General features: G+C 50.2%; 1 pseudogene; it reads right to left on the bottom strand.

The window, feature by feature from the left end:
• Positions 1-233: 233 nt before the first annotated feature.
• LOC114698988 lies at positions 234-677 on the bottom strand (annotated as a pseudogene).
• Positions 678-12,999: the final 12,322 nt, after the last annotated feature.

The following is a 12,999-nucleotide window of genomic DNA, read 5'->3' as shown; positions in this document are numbered from 1 at the left end:
GAGCTGCCATGGGGGTGCTGGGAACTGGAACCTGGGTCCTCCGCAAGATCAGCAGGTGCCCCTGACCACTGAGCCATCTCTCCAGTGCTTCCCACCCCCACAGCTGTCCTTGGATTAGCAAAGCTGTGCCGTCTTCACTGCTAACAAGGAGAGGCGTTCCAAAAGTCCGGTGTTGGTTTGCTTTCATTTATTTTTTTTTTCAAGCTTTTTTTTTTTTTTTTTTTTTTTTTTTCAATGATGGGAACAAAAATATATCTAAAAGCGAAGCTTCTGGAAAAACCATTTGTTCTTCCCTGTCTTGTATCTTTCCTCAAACTTGACCTTGGCCTCCCACCTGGCCTTGCGTTTCAGGGCTGGGTCTCTAAAGACATCCTTGTTTTGTCCAAGGGGATGTCCACAGAGTACCTTGTGGGCATGAAGTGATTGTAGTTATAAACTTTCACAAAGGACTTGATCTTTGACCTCTTGGCGATTTTCTTCTTGCCCATGGCAGCTGTCACTTTTCGGGGATAGCGGTCAATTCCAGCCACCAGGGCAGGGCTGTCAGGGCGGTCTGAGGTGCCATCCATCATCAATGTTCTTCACGATGACGGCTTTGCATCCTGAGAGTAGTGTCCAGCCAGGACCAGCACCACTTTCCCAGGTTTCATGAACTTGCCCATGTCGACAGCAAGGAGCCGGTACCCAGCAGAAAGGAAAGAAGGGCACTTCCGCTAACCTTTCACCCTACGGAGCGGTCTATTTATTTATTTTGTATCTGTATTTTGCCTACATGTGTGTATGTGCACCACATGGGTGCCTGGTATCCACAGAGGCCAGAAGAGGGTGTCAGGTCCTCTAGAACTGGAGTTACAAACAGTTGTGAGGCACCATGTGGGTGCTGGGAACCAAAGCTCGGTCCTCTGCAAGAGTAACAGGTGCTCTTAACTGATGAATCGTCTCTCCAGTCCCCTTTGGGCGTAGTTTCTTTTTCCTTTTGTCTTTTTTTCCTCCCCCTCTTCCTCCTTCTCCTCCTCTTCTTGTGAGTTAACGCTCATGATTTTATTGTGTTCATAACACCATCACATAGAACTGACCACTCGGCCCTGTCTCTGTGTATTGCCTCCCAGCATCCTCTTTGCTCTGAGGCTGAGCTCAACACACTCAAGCTTCAGCCAGTCTTCTCTGTAGTTTTAGCCTTTTTTGCAGAAAACAGACTTAGGCTGCCGACGTGGTCACTCTGTCTCCTGACAGAAGGTCACTTTTCCTGGGCGGACAGAGAGTCCTTGCTCTTGTATTGTGTCACTTTGCGTGGTTAATGCTTACCACATTTCTTCTTCTTTTTCTCTTTTTTCTTTTCTTTCTTTCTTTCTTTCTTTCTTTCTTTCTTTCTTTCTTTGTTTTGTTTTGTTTTGTTTTGTTTTGTTTGCTTGTTTGGTTGGTTTTTTGAGACAGAGTTTCCAGGTGTAGCCCTGGCTCTCTTGAAGTTCGCTCTGTAGACCAGGCTGGCCTTGAACTCACAGAGATCCACCTGCCTTGGCCTCCTGAGTGCTGGGATTAAAGGTGTGCGCCACCACAGCCTGAAACTTACCACAGGTCTTAGGAACATCCACCATATTTTCAAGAGCAGCATCAGCACAGAAAGATGACCTCCCTCCCCCGCTTGAGGCAGGGTCTCAAGGTATCTCAGGTTGGCCTCCAGCTCTGTGTAGCTAAAGATGACCTTATACTTTGATCCTCCTGTCTCCACTCCCCAGGTGCTGGGATTCCAGACACACAGCATCACATCCATCTTGGTGAGGTGCTGAGGATGGGACCCAGGGCCTCATACATGCTAGGTGAGTGCTCTACCGCCCGAGCCCCACAAGTGTGACCAAATGATGGAAAGTGTTGTTACAAAGCAATATGTTTGCATTTTATAGAGAAAGCATATGCAGGCATAGAAACAATCCAGAGGGGTGTATTATAAAATATATTTAAAATTAGAAAAAAAAAAATTCCAGACAGGGTTTTTCTTTGTAGCCCTAGCTTTCCCAAGACTCACTCTGTAGACCAGGCTGGCCTTGAACTGAGTGAGACATCTGTCTGCTCTGCCTCCTGAGTGCTGGGATTTAAAGGTGTGTCACCACAGCCCGGCTTGAAAAGATTTATTTTATGTGTATGAGTGCTTTGCCTGTATATATGTATGTGCACTCTGTGTGTGTGTGTGTGTGTGTGTGTGTGTGTGTGTGTGTGTGTGTGTGTAGTGCCTGTGGAAGCCAGAAGAGGGCACTGAATCCCCTGGAACTGGAGCTATGGATGGTTGTGAGCCACCATGTGAGTGTTGGGAACTGAAGCTGGGTCCTCTGCTGGATCAGCAAGTGCTCACCCCTGAGCCAGCTCTCCAGCCACCTATAAAATAAGAGCAGGTTTTTGCTGGGTGATAAGATTGTGCTTTTAGCCTTTTATTCTTTATGCTAATTTGTATTTTCTGTAATAAATAGCTATTAATTATGGGTTGTTGGGTTTTTTGTTTTTTCGTTGGTTGGTTGGTTGGTTGGTTTTACAAGACAGGATTTTTCTGAGTAGCCCAGGCTGTCCTTGAACTGACTCTGTTGACCAGGCTGGCCTCGAACTCACAGATATTCATCTACCTCAGCTTCCCAAGTGCTGGGATTAAAGGTGTGAGCCACCACTGCCCAGCTGTATTAATTGTTTAATTAAGACAAAGTTTACCTTTATACTGCTGTGCCACACACCCAAACAGATGTTTATGCCATGATCCTGGTCTTCATAACTGTGAATCAAAATATACTTCTTTCCTTTGTAAATCATCCAGTTTTGGGTATTCTGGGATAACTATTGGAAATAAATGAGATGGGAGCATACGGATCATTTTAGCTGAGCTCATGGACTTCCGTAACACTGAATCATGAGAAAGCCTCCCATTTCCAATTCTCTTCCCAACCTTCCAATGGGTTAGCCTCTAACAGCTCACCACCAACCTTCTAGTGGGTTAGCCTCTGACACCTCCCTAAGAGTAAGGTGTCACTCTTAGTGAAATGCAAAGTTTCCTTTTCACAGAAAGAGAAGGGGCCTCCGGTTGGGAGTGTTCACTGGGAACAGCTAGTCATAACGCAATTGATTTGTACATGTGACCTTCTATTGAGGTAAAGATACAATATTGGTTTTAAAATATTTTCAAATTGGAAGGAATAAAAAGACAAATTAAGACTTCGTGGTGGTGCCTACCTATAACCTCAGCACCCAAGAGGGCTGTGAGTTCAAGCCCAGCCTGGGTAACAGAGCATGTTCCAGGCCTTCCTGGACAACAGAGTGAGACCTTTTCTAAAAAAAGAAAAGAAAGAAAGGAAGAAAAAGAAAGAAAGAAGAAGAAGAAGAAAAAGAAAAAGAAAGAAAGAAAGAAAAAGAAGGAGATGATGATATGGTAAGAGTGCTTGCTGGCACTGAGTTCAAATCCTCAGCACTTACATAAAGGTAAGCATGGCTGTGAATGCTTATAACCCTAGCACTGGGCTGGAGGCACGTGGATCCTGGGAGCTCACTGGCCAACTAGCCTAGCAAAAATGGTGAGCTTAAGGTCCATTGAGAGACCCTGTCTCAAAAAAACAAGGTGAGATGCCTCAGCCTGTAAAACCTCTAGCCATACAATCCTGGTGATCTGAGTTAGATCCTTAGATCCAGAGATTGAGACCCACCGACACTCAGCTGACCCTTGACGGCCACATGTGTGTTATGGTATGTGTGCATGTGTTTGTGCATACACACACACACACACACACACACACACACACACACACACACTGATGATGAATAAGGCATAGAGTCAGGGTGGAAGATACCAGAGATCCTTTTCTGGCCTCTGCATGCTTGCACATAGGTGTCAGCACCTATGAATACATACACATGAGAGAAGGAAGGAAGGGAGGGAGGGAGGAAGCAAGGAAGAGAAAAAATTGAGAAGAGGTGAATGTGGAAAGTGCCAGGTTCTCCCATTCAGTCTAGGGCCTATGGCCTCCAGGTAGAAGCCGCCAGCTGAGACCTCAGACACCACCATCCTCGTCCCTGGGGCTCCCAGGATATCTAGTATAGAAACCCCAGTCTTTGGAGTCATCTGACGAAGACTCCAGCTCTGGCTGTTACTGACTGTCTTGATAACTCAAAGCAAGTTGCCTGTTACTTTGTGACATATTTTTCTTGTGGCTAAGATGGAGCTGATGTCAACCTCTAGGGCCCTGCTGTGGGCTTGAATGAGATCACACACACACACACACACACACACACACACACACACACACACACACACGCATGCACGCACTCACACACGTATACAAAGTGCTGGCCACCAGCATACAGTGAACGTGGATTCCAGGGAATTCCTCAGGTTCCTGGAGAGATGAGGAAGTGGCTGGAATGTGAGAAGTCATCCACAGCACTCGAGTCATCGTTTGAGGGGAAATTGCACTCCCTGAGACGTTCATTACGTGAGCCCAAGGCTGGCCCGCAGAGTAGTATCGCAGATGTCAGCTTCCAACTCAACTTGGCCTCCTAGCTACATCTCATCACACCAGAGTGGGTTCCAGAACTGTCCCTGGGGGCCTCTTGGGCTTCAAACTTGCAGCTCCAGACTTGAGGCCCCGCTCTTTGAGATGAGGGAGGCTGAAGGCAGAGAGGGTCTTGGAAGTGGCAGCCAAGTGTTCCTTGACATAGAAGACCCCGGGGCCTGGGGAGCCGGCTGGAGGTCTACTGTCTGTCTGCCGAAGCCTCTGCTAGACACTCTGGCTCCTCTGCTCCTGGGAATCCAAGCATGAGAGGCGCTAATCTGACTCCCCTTTGCACCTATTGCCCCATCCGTCCCCTTCATTTGCTTTCTGGGAGAAGATGAGGGCTGGAGAGAGGGCTGCATCTGAGCAGGCTGCTCCAGCTCAGCTGGACCTCCATATCGGTATCCTTAACCGTGGCCTCTCCATTCCTGCTTCCAGCTGGGAGGGGATGGGACAGCCCCGATTCCTCCCAGGAGACAGCGATATGACTCACTCCCCAGGATAAGCCAAGGGCAGCCCTTTTCCTGTAAAACTCATATAGAACAAAGGAGTTCATAGGCCCACCTTGGGGAAGCAAATGTGAAACAGAACGCTTCAATAGAGAACGTCAACGTGACGCCGGCTTTAACAACATAGGAGTCTATTAACGCTCGGTGTAAATTAATTCTGCATGGAAGCAGAGCAAGAAGAGCAGGAAAACTTGATGATGTTTTGGAGGAAGTCTACTTGTCTGCAACTCATGATCCCAGAAGACTGCAATAGCCCCTATCACCATGCTCAAGCTCCAGGCAAAACTCCGTAGAAACTTTAAGGGTACTTTCAAGGGGTTAAATTCACACTTCCACATCCAGCCATAGCCCTAAGAAGACCTAGTAGGCGGGGGTGGGGGGGTGGGGGCTGCAGAGATGGCTCAGTGGCTGAGAGCACTGGTTGTTCCTCCAGAGGACCTGGGTTCAATTCCCAGCACCCACATGGCAGCTCACAGCTGCCTGTAACTCTACCTCCAGGGGATCTGACATCCTCACACAGACATACATGCAGGTTAAATAACAATGCACAGCCAGGCGGTGGTGGCAGCGCAGGCCTTTAACCCCAGCACTTGGGAGGCAGAGGCAGGCCGAACTCTGTGAGTTCAAGGCCAGCCTGGTCTACAAAGTGAGTTCCAGGAAAGGCGCAAAACTACACAGAGAAACCCTGTCTCGAAAAACAAAACAAAACAAAACAAAAATAACAATGCACATAAGATCAAAATAAATAAATAAATAAACAAAAAGGAAGAAGACCTAGTGGGTAGGGATCAGCTAGGGCTAGGCCACAGCAGGCTCAAAAGACCCCTGAGACATGAAATCCTTTGTCCAAGAGACACTGGGACTAAATCTCCTTTTAGGTTAAACTCTCTGTCTGCCCCCAGCTGCTTCTCCAAATGGCACGTGCAGTCTTGCCATTCCTCTGCTCAAGAACCTGTGAATTCTCAACACGGTCTTCAAGTTCCTCAAAACAAGGCCTCACTTTCCCTTCCAGCGTCACATCCAGACACGGTTTTCCCTCCCCCACTTCCCTGCACGCTGTCTGGCTCCTGCACAGGCCTTCACGTCCCCTAAACAGTCCATGCCTTGTCAACCCGCCCGCCGTGACCACTCCACCCTTCTGGTTCATCTTGTAGAATGCTAAGAACGCATTGTCTTCTCCACAGTAAAACCTTTCTCCACTCTGTTTGGTCTGCTTTGTGGATTTTCTCAATCTTCTGGAAATTTCCAAAACATTGTATCCTTCCTTCCTTCCTTCCTCCCTCCTTCCTTCCTCCCTCCCTCTTTCCTTCCTCCCTTTCTTTCTTCCTTCTTTCCTTCCCTCCCTCCCTCCTTCCTTCCTTATTTTTATATGGGGGTTCATATGACCCAAGCTGGCCTCAAATTTGCTATGTAGCTAAGGATGACCATGAACTTGATCCTCCTGCCTCCACCTTCTGAGTGCTGGGATTACAGACATGCACCACACCTGGTTTATGTCATGCTGTCACATAACTCTACCAAGGGAGCTACACTCCCACTCTAGAACATTCTTTTACATCACCAAGTTGCTTGAGAGGTGTGAGACTGGTCGCTGCCAGAACCAGGGGTCTATGTCAGAAGCTCCCCAGACTCGGTGTCATTGACGACTTTAAGTCCCTCCCTCTGAACTGGAAGCCGCTCGCTCAGCATCATTAAGTTGGCCTCCCTACTTGTCAGGGGCTGAGTGAAGGATGCTATCTCCTAGGAGATGCAGCCCACTCACTTGACATCTCAGATCTTCCAGAGCACTGGGTACTGGCTCAGAGCAAGTCCAAGGGAACTTCCGATCTCCCTTTCTCTAAAGGACAGACACTGACCAGGGCTGATAATCAAGGAGGGACATCCCAGGCAATCACTGAGGCCGTACCAGCGACCTCGCCCAAATCTGCCTGACTTCCCCTTCTCTTGAAGACCCGGGGCTCTTGGGATCAGCAGACACTGTGTTTTCTGCCACAAGGAGTTCAGATGCCTGCCTCTGCTAGTTCAGGGACAGCCACTCACAGACTGGCCTTTGGGCCAGTGCTCTTCAGACAAGAGCCTGCTCTCCCTACCCTGTGGAGACTCCAGTTGTCAGCCTGCAGACGTGTTTTGCAACCTGAAGACATGTCTGGGCTGTCTAGACCTCCTTCCCCGGGAAGCCCATGGCCCTGGTCCTTAATTCCCTACCCTTTCACACTCTTCCAGGGCTAGACCTCTTCCCTGAGGGGAAGGCAATCAAAAGCAATATCCCAGGCTGGGGAGATCCAGGATTCGTTTTGATCCCCCACTTCTGTGTGAACATGCAGAGGTCAGAGGACAACTTGCATGAGTTGGTTCTCTCCTTCCCCCACGTGGGTCCTGAGGACCACTCAGGTGGTCAGACTTGGCAGCAAGGCCCTCTACCACCTGGACACCTGGGCCATCTTGAGGCACAGCATGCTCCACTTCGGCCATTTTGCTGGAGATCAATTTTTTTTAAATTTATTTATTTTCTATGTATGGGTGTTTTACCTGCATGCATGTTTGTGTACCACATGTATGCAATACCTGTGGAAGCCAGAAGAGAGGGAGGGTAAGACCTCCTGGGATTGGAGTTAGATGGTTGTGAGCTGCCGTGTGGGTGGTAGGAATCCAACCCAGGTCCTCTGGGAGATTAGCCCGTGCACTTAACTGCATCTCTCCAGCCCCCTTGAGATCAGTTTTTAAACATTATATTTTATTTATTTATCACATGTGTGTGCGTGCACACGCTCGAGAGGGCACGTGTTTGGAGATCAGAGGGTAATTTTTGAGAGTCAGCTCTCTCCTGCTATAATGTGAGTCCTAGGGATTAAACTCAGGTCGTCCAGCTTCTCAGCAAGCACCTTTACCCACTGAACCCTCCTGCCAGGCCCCGATTTTTGGTCTGTTTTGTTTTGTCTTTTGATGGTTTGGTTTTCAAGACAGGGTTTCTCTGTGTAGCCCTGGCTGTCCTGGAACTGACTCTGTAGACCAGGCTGGCCTCTAACTCAGAGATCTGCCTGCCTCTGCCTCCCAAGTGCTGGGATTAAAGAATGGGCCACCACTGCCCAGGCTAAAAGGTTCTGTGCTCCAGTTACCTTGTTTTTCTTTGTCTGTTGTTGTTTTTGTTTTGGTCGTTTTTTGTTATTTTACTGTTGCCCCCACCTCCCACCCCCGTCCCTGAAGCTGAAGGCCAAACCAAGGGCCTTGCCCTTGCCTGCTACCACTGAGCTAAATCCCCCAGCCTCGCCTTTCCTGGGGGGAGGCTACAGAAGTTCACTCTAGTTTAGAATGGCCTGAAACTCACTATTCTGCTTCAGTCTCGCGAGTCCTGGGATTTCAGGTGTGTCCAAGATAGAATCCTTAATTGACTCTGTCTATGAACCAGGGCTGGGTCTGTCTCCTTACCTATTCCGCCAAGTGAAGGGCCTAGTGGATGGGGTACCCTCCTTTCACCCCACTCTTCCACAGGTCCTTGCTCTATGGAGAGAGGTGCCTTCAGCCCTTGACAGTGAAGGAATAGCACAGAAACCCGAAGTCTGGCCAGCCTGGCCAGCTCAGCACCCACCAGGCTGCTGCTGGGCCTTGGCGGGAAGAAGCCAGCTGGTCTCTGCCCTCCCACAGCGACGGTCACGACAGCTGAAGTTACTAAGCTATGCCAGACCGCGGCACTTTGTGATCACACTTCTGCTTTCTTAGTTAAGCCACACAGCCAGTGAGAGAGAGACAGAGACAGAGACAGAGGTGAAAAGAGTTGTCCAAGTCTATACATCTTGCAAAGAGTAGGCTCTCGATCCCTACCTAAAACTGCCACCTTGCCTCTTGGCAGGACCCCCCACCCCACCCCCACCCCCCCGCCGTCCCTGCTGCTGCTGGCCCCTGGCCCAGTTTCCTCACGTCTCTAAACCTCCATTTCTGAAATGTACAGACAATGATTCTTCCCTGGAAGGTGGAGGAGGTTTCTACATACTGAGTGTGTAAAAACAGCGAGCGGGCGGCGGAGGAGCGCCATCACCCGCTAGCATCCTTCTTCGGGCCTCCCCGCAGGGTAGGAGGGAGAGGAGAAGGAGGTGACACACACACACACACACACACACACACACACACACACCCCGTCCCCATCAGAAGACTGAGTTACAGAGCCGTCCAGCTGTCATCCACAGGCGGGACAGCAAACTCTCCCGCCGGCTCTCCGGTTCTCCTCGGGCTCCGTTCCACATCACAGCTGATTAGTTACAGATACCGGCCGCTCCTCATGTATCACTGACAACCCAGAGAAAGGGGTGATTGTTCCTCAGGGGGAAGGTCTCTGGGCCCCTCTCTCCTGAGTAGCTGGGAGCCAACATGGGGATGAGAGAGGGCGGAAGAGGAAAGGAAAGAGGGCAGACACAGGAAATGAGCATGCGGTGGGTCCCAGGCAGGTGGACAGACCCGCTGAGGGACCACACCCATGCACAGCAGACAGACGGGCCCCAGGCTCAGAAGACCCCAGAGCGGGGTTAGCAGGAAAGGAGGGTAGCTCTGAGCATCAGCTCCAGAGCCTGTTTCCTCGACAGTAGCTTCCAGCTGTGGAGGGCCTCCCCCCCCCCAGCCTCACCGCTGGAGAGATACAGCTCAGCAGGTGCCTGGCCTCTGGGTCTCACCAGAGCTTTCCACATCTCTGGCTGGGATCCAAATGCCTTCCTTCAAAGCAACCAGGGTGGGCCGGTCTACCAGATCCTCAGCTTTCTGTAAGGCTGACTGTCGGGGCCAGAGCCTGGAAGGGCCTAGAAGGAGTCTGCCTCCAGAGACTATCTGGACACACAGTCCCGGAGTCACCTCCAGGGCCACCTCATGTCCTTGCTGGTCCTTGACTTTGCTAGGTCCTCCACTAAAGTCCAGGGCCAGCCGTGCACACAGTCTGCCTTTGTCCCTCCTCTTAGCACAGCTGAGACCAGCTGGCATTTCCACAAAGGGCTTTACTAAACACCAAGGAAGAACAAAAGGAAAATAATTACAGAAAACACGAAAAACCCAGCCCCAGCTGCCAAGTTCCCAAAATACAGGGTACCATTCCTTTGGTGACAGCAGATCGCCCAGAGGCCCGGGACGAGGCCCCAGGCACTTCGCCTGGCTCTCCTTGTCCCCAGCCCTGTGGTGGGTGCCATCTTGCTTCCCACCCTGGGAACCCTTCGGTCGGTCACCCATGGGCTCATCCCTGGCCCCACCCGAGTCCTCCTCCCACTAGGCTTTGCGCTCTGGCTAAAGGCAAGAGCCCTGCGCCCTAGAAGCTATGGAGTCTGTGGTGACGGATACAAGACATGATTGTACAGTAATGGGAGATGGTTCATCCCACGCTTGCTCCGGCTCCGGGACATCTACCCACAGTGAGACGTCTTGAGTACAGTGTAGGAGCCCAGCCCTCGGCAGACTGGGGACATCGTCCCCGTGGGAAGAGGAGGAGCCTTGGAGGGTTAGGTTGGTTCGCACTGATTAAGCCCCTACTGTGTGCTCTGCCACTGAGCAAGGTGTTAGAGAAGCACAGACATACAAGGGACAGTATTTGCTCTTATAAGTCTTACGGTCTTTGAAGCAAGCAGATATGTAACAGGACGGTGATAGCGCTGGTGGTGGATGCCACTGTGGTAACCTGGATGAGGGGAGCTATAGGGTGGTGCTTGGAACAGGCCTCAGGAAAAGGTTAGAGGTGGGTGGCCAAGAGCAGGACTACAAAGTGCTTTTCCAGGCCTCATTATGACACCTTTGAGGGAAGTGTCACCTATGAGGGAAGATGTAGGATGATGTTCAGAATAGGCCTCAGGAAAAGGTTAGAGGTGTGTGGCCAAGAGCAGGAGGACAAAGTGCTTTTCCGGGGCCGTCATGACACCTCTCCAGAGGCAGGAGCTGAGCTGTCCTACAGGGAAAGAGAAGTCATAGTACGGAAAGGCCCACAGGGCCATGACATGGAGAAAGTTAGAACCAAGTGAGAGACAAGTCAAAGAGGAGTTTGTCTGAGACAGTGCCTCCTCGCTGTGTAACCCAGGTGGCTTCAGCTTGCCATCCCCCTGCCTCAGCCTCCCTAGTATTGGAATGAAAAGCCAGCACTACCAAGTCTAGCTGAATCAGGAAGCATTATGTCCAAAAGTGGCAATGGGATAGAACTGTCATTTCAGAGAAGGATGAGGGTGGGAGGCCCTGTGCTTGGGGAGCCAGGGGCTGACCTGTAGCACGAGGAATCCATGCTGCCTCACCCCAGATGTTGACACACATTCACCCAGCACCCCAGGAAGGTTAGCGCCTCAGACTAGGACCTTCCCTTTCCTACACACTGTCTCCAGCACCACCAGGACTAGGTAAGGGGTGAGAGTAATTAAAACTTGCTTTAGGGGACTGTGGGCAGAATTCAGTGAGTTAAGGTGTTGAAAGCACCAGGTCTGCTTCTTGGCATGTGATAGGTGCCCAATAAATATCAGTTCCCCCTTAAGACAACATCAAGGGGCCGTGTTGATGAGTAGCTAAAGGCTGAACTGGGCATGTGGCCTGCGCCATTCTCTTAGCAGGGGGATCTACTTAAAGGGTCTCAAGGACAGTGGATCCAGGAGGGTGGATGGACTGGACTGTGACAGACAGGACAGGTGTGTGTAGATGTATGCGCTTTAGTGTGTACAAAGCCCTCTATCCATTTGCTCTTCTGCTCCTGGCAGAAGGTGGCTTCCTTCTTTTCCCCTTGTCTTGTCTACGCTCTGAAAGACTCTAGGCTATAACTGTAGCATTTCTGTTTCTCTAATAAGAACCCAAAATTGAGTTCGAGACCATGCCCGAGAACTACCATCAGCAACACACACACACACACACACACACACACACACACACACACACGCACACACGCACACGCACACGGTGTCTTTTGAGCTGTCCACGACCCTATTCAGTAAGCAATGTCATCATCCCCACTTTTCAGGGGGAAGGAACGACCTAGAAAACGAAAGCCGTGGTTTGAAGTTAGCTATGTGGCTGTCCAGAAGTAGGGCCACAGTCCGCGGGAGCAGAGATACCGGTTCTTCCCCCTTGAAGGGACTGAGGAGCCTCGTGCTGTGGAGGTTGCGAGTCTTCCTGGTTTCTGCCCACCTTACCCACTTCAGCAAATTTGTCTCACAAACCAGAAAGCTGGATTTAGAAGGGGGTCTGAGGTTTAGGGACAAGAGATTGAGGGGCACTGGTGGGGAGTCCAGGCATTACCCAAAGGGTTAAATTCACACAGGGGTGAAGAGGAGTACTTCAACACCCGCAGCCCTCTGTGGGAATGGAAACGTGGAGGGGTCATCTGTATTGGATCGCCAGCATTTGGGATAGGGCCTGTAGCACAAGAAGACTAAAGTAATAGATGTCAGATGAAATAATTCGTGAACAAATGCATGCACACACAATGTACACAACCCTGTTCAAGCACAGTTACAGGCAAATATGCTCAGTCCGTGAGTGCTCGAGATATTCGGTATAGACAAGCATATCCAACACAGATAATTAAGAATACACACCTGGGGGCTGGAGAGATGGCTCTGTGGTTAGGAGCACTGGCTGCTCTTCCAGAGGTCCTGAGTTCAATTCCCAGCAACCACATGGTGGCTCACAACCATCTGCAATGAGATCTGGTGCCCTCTTCTGGCCTGCAGGGACACATGCAGGCAGAGCAGCGTATACATAATAAATAAATAAATCTTAAAAAAACAAAACAAAACAAACAAACAAAAACCACACCTGGGCCGTGTGTCACCGGATAAGAGCGCTTGCTACCAAATCCGACAACCTGAGTTTGATCTCAGAAACCTACACGGTGGAAGGAGAGAGTCAACATCAGAAGGTTGTTCTCTGACCACTCCCACCCACATGTGTACCATAGCAATGCACAGACACACACACAATAAAATAAATAATGTTTAAAGGGTTAGGGTTAGGGTTAGTACACAATA

The sequence above is a fragment of the Peromyscus leucopus genome, chromosome 14, assembly GCF_004664715.2.
Source record: "Peromyscus leucopus breed LL Stock chromosome 14, UCI_PerLeu_2.1, whole genome shotgun sequence".
In the NCBI taxonomy this organism is placed as follows: Eukaryota; Metazoa; Chordata; class Mammalia; order Rodentia; family Cricetidae; genus Peromyscus; species Peromyscus leucopus.
This window is presented reverse-complemented; position numbering and strand designations above follow the sequence as displayed.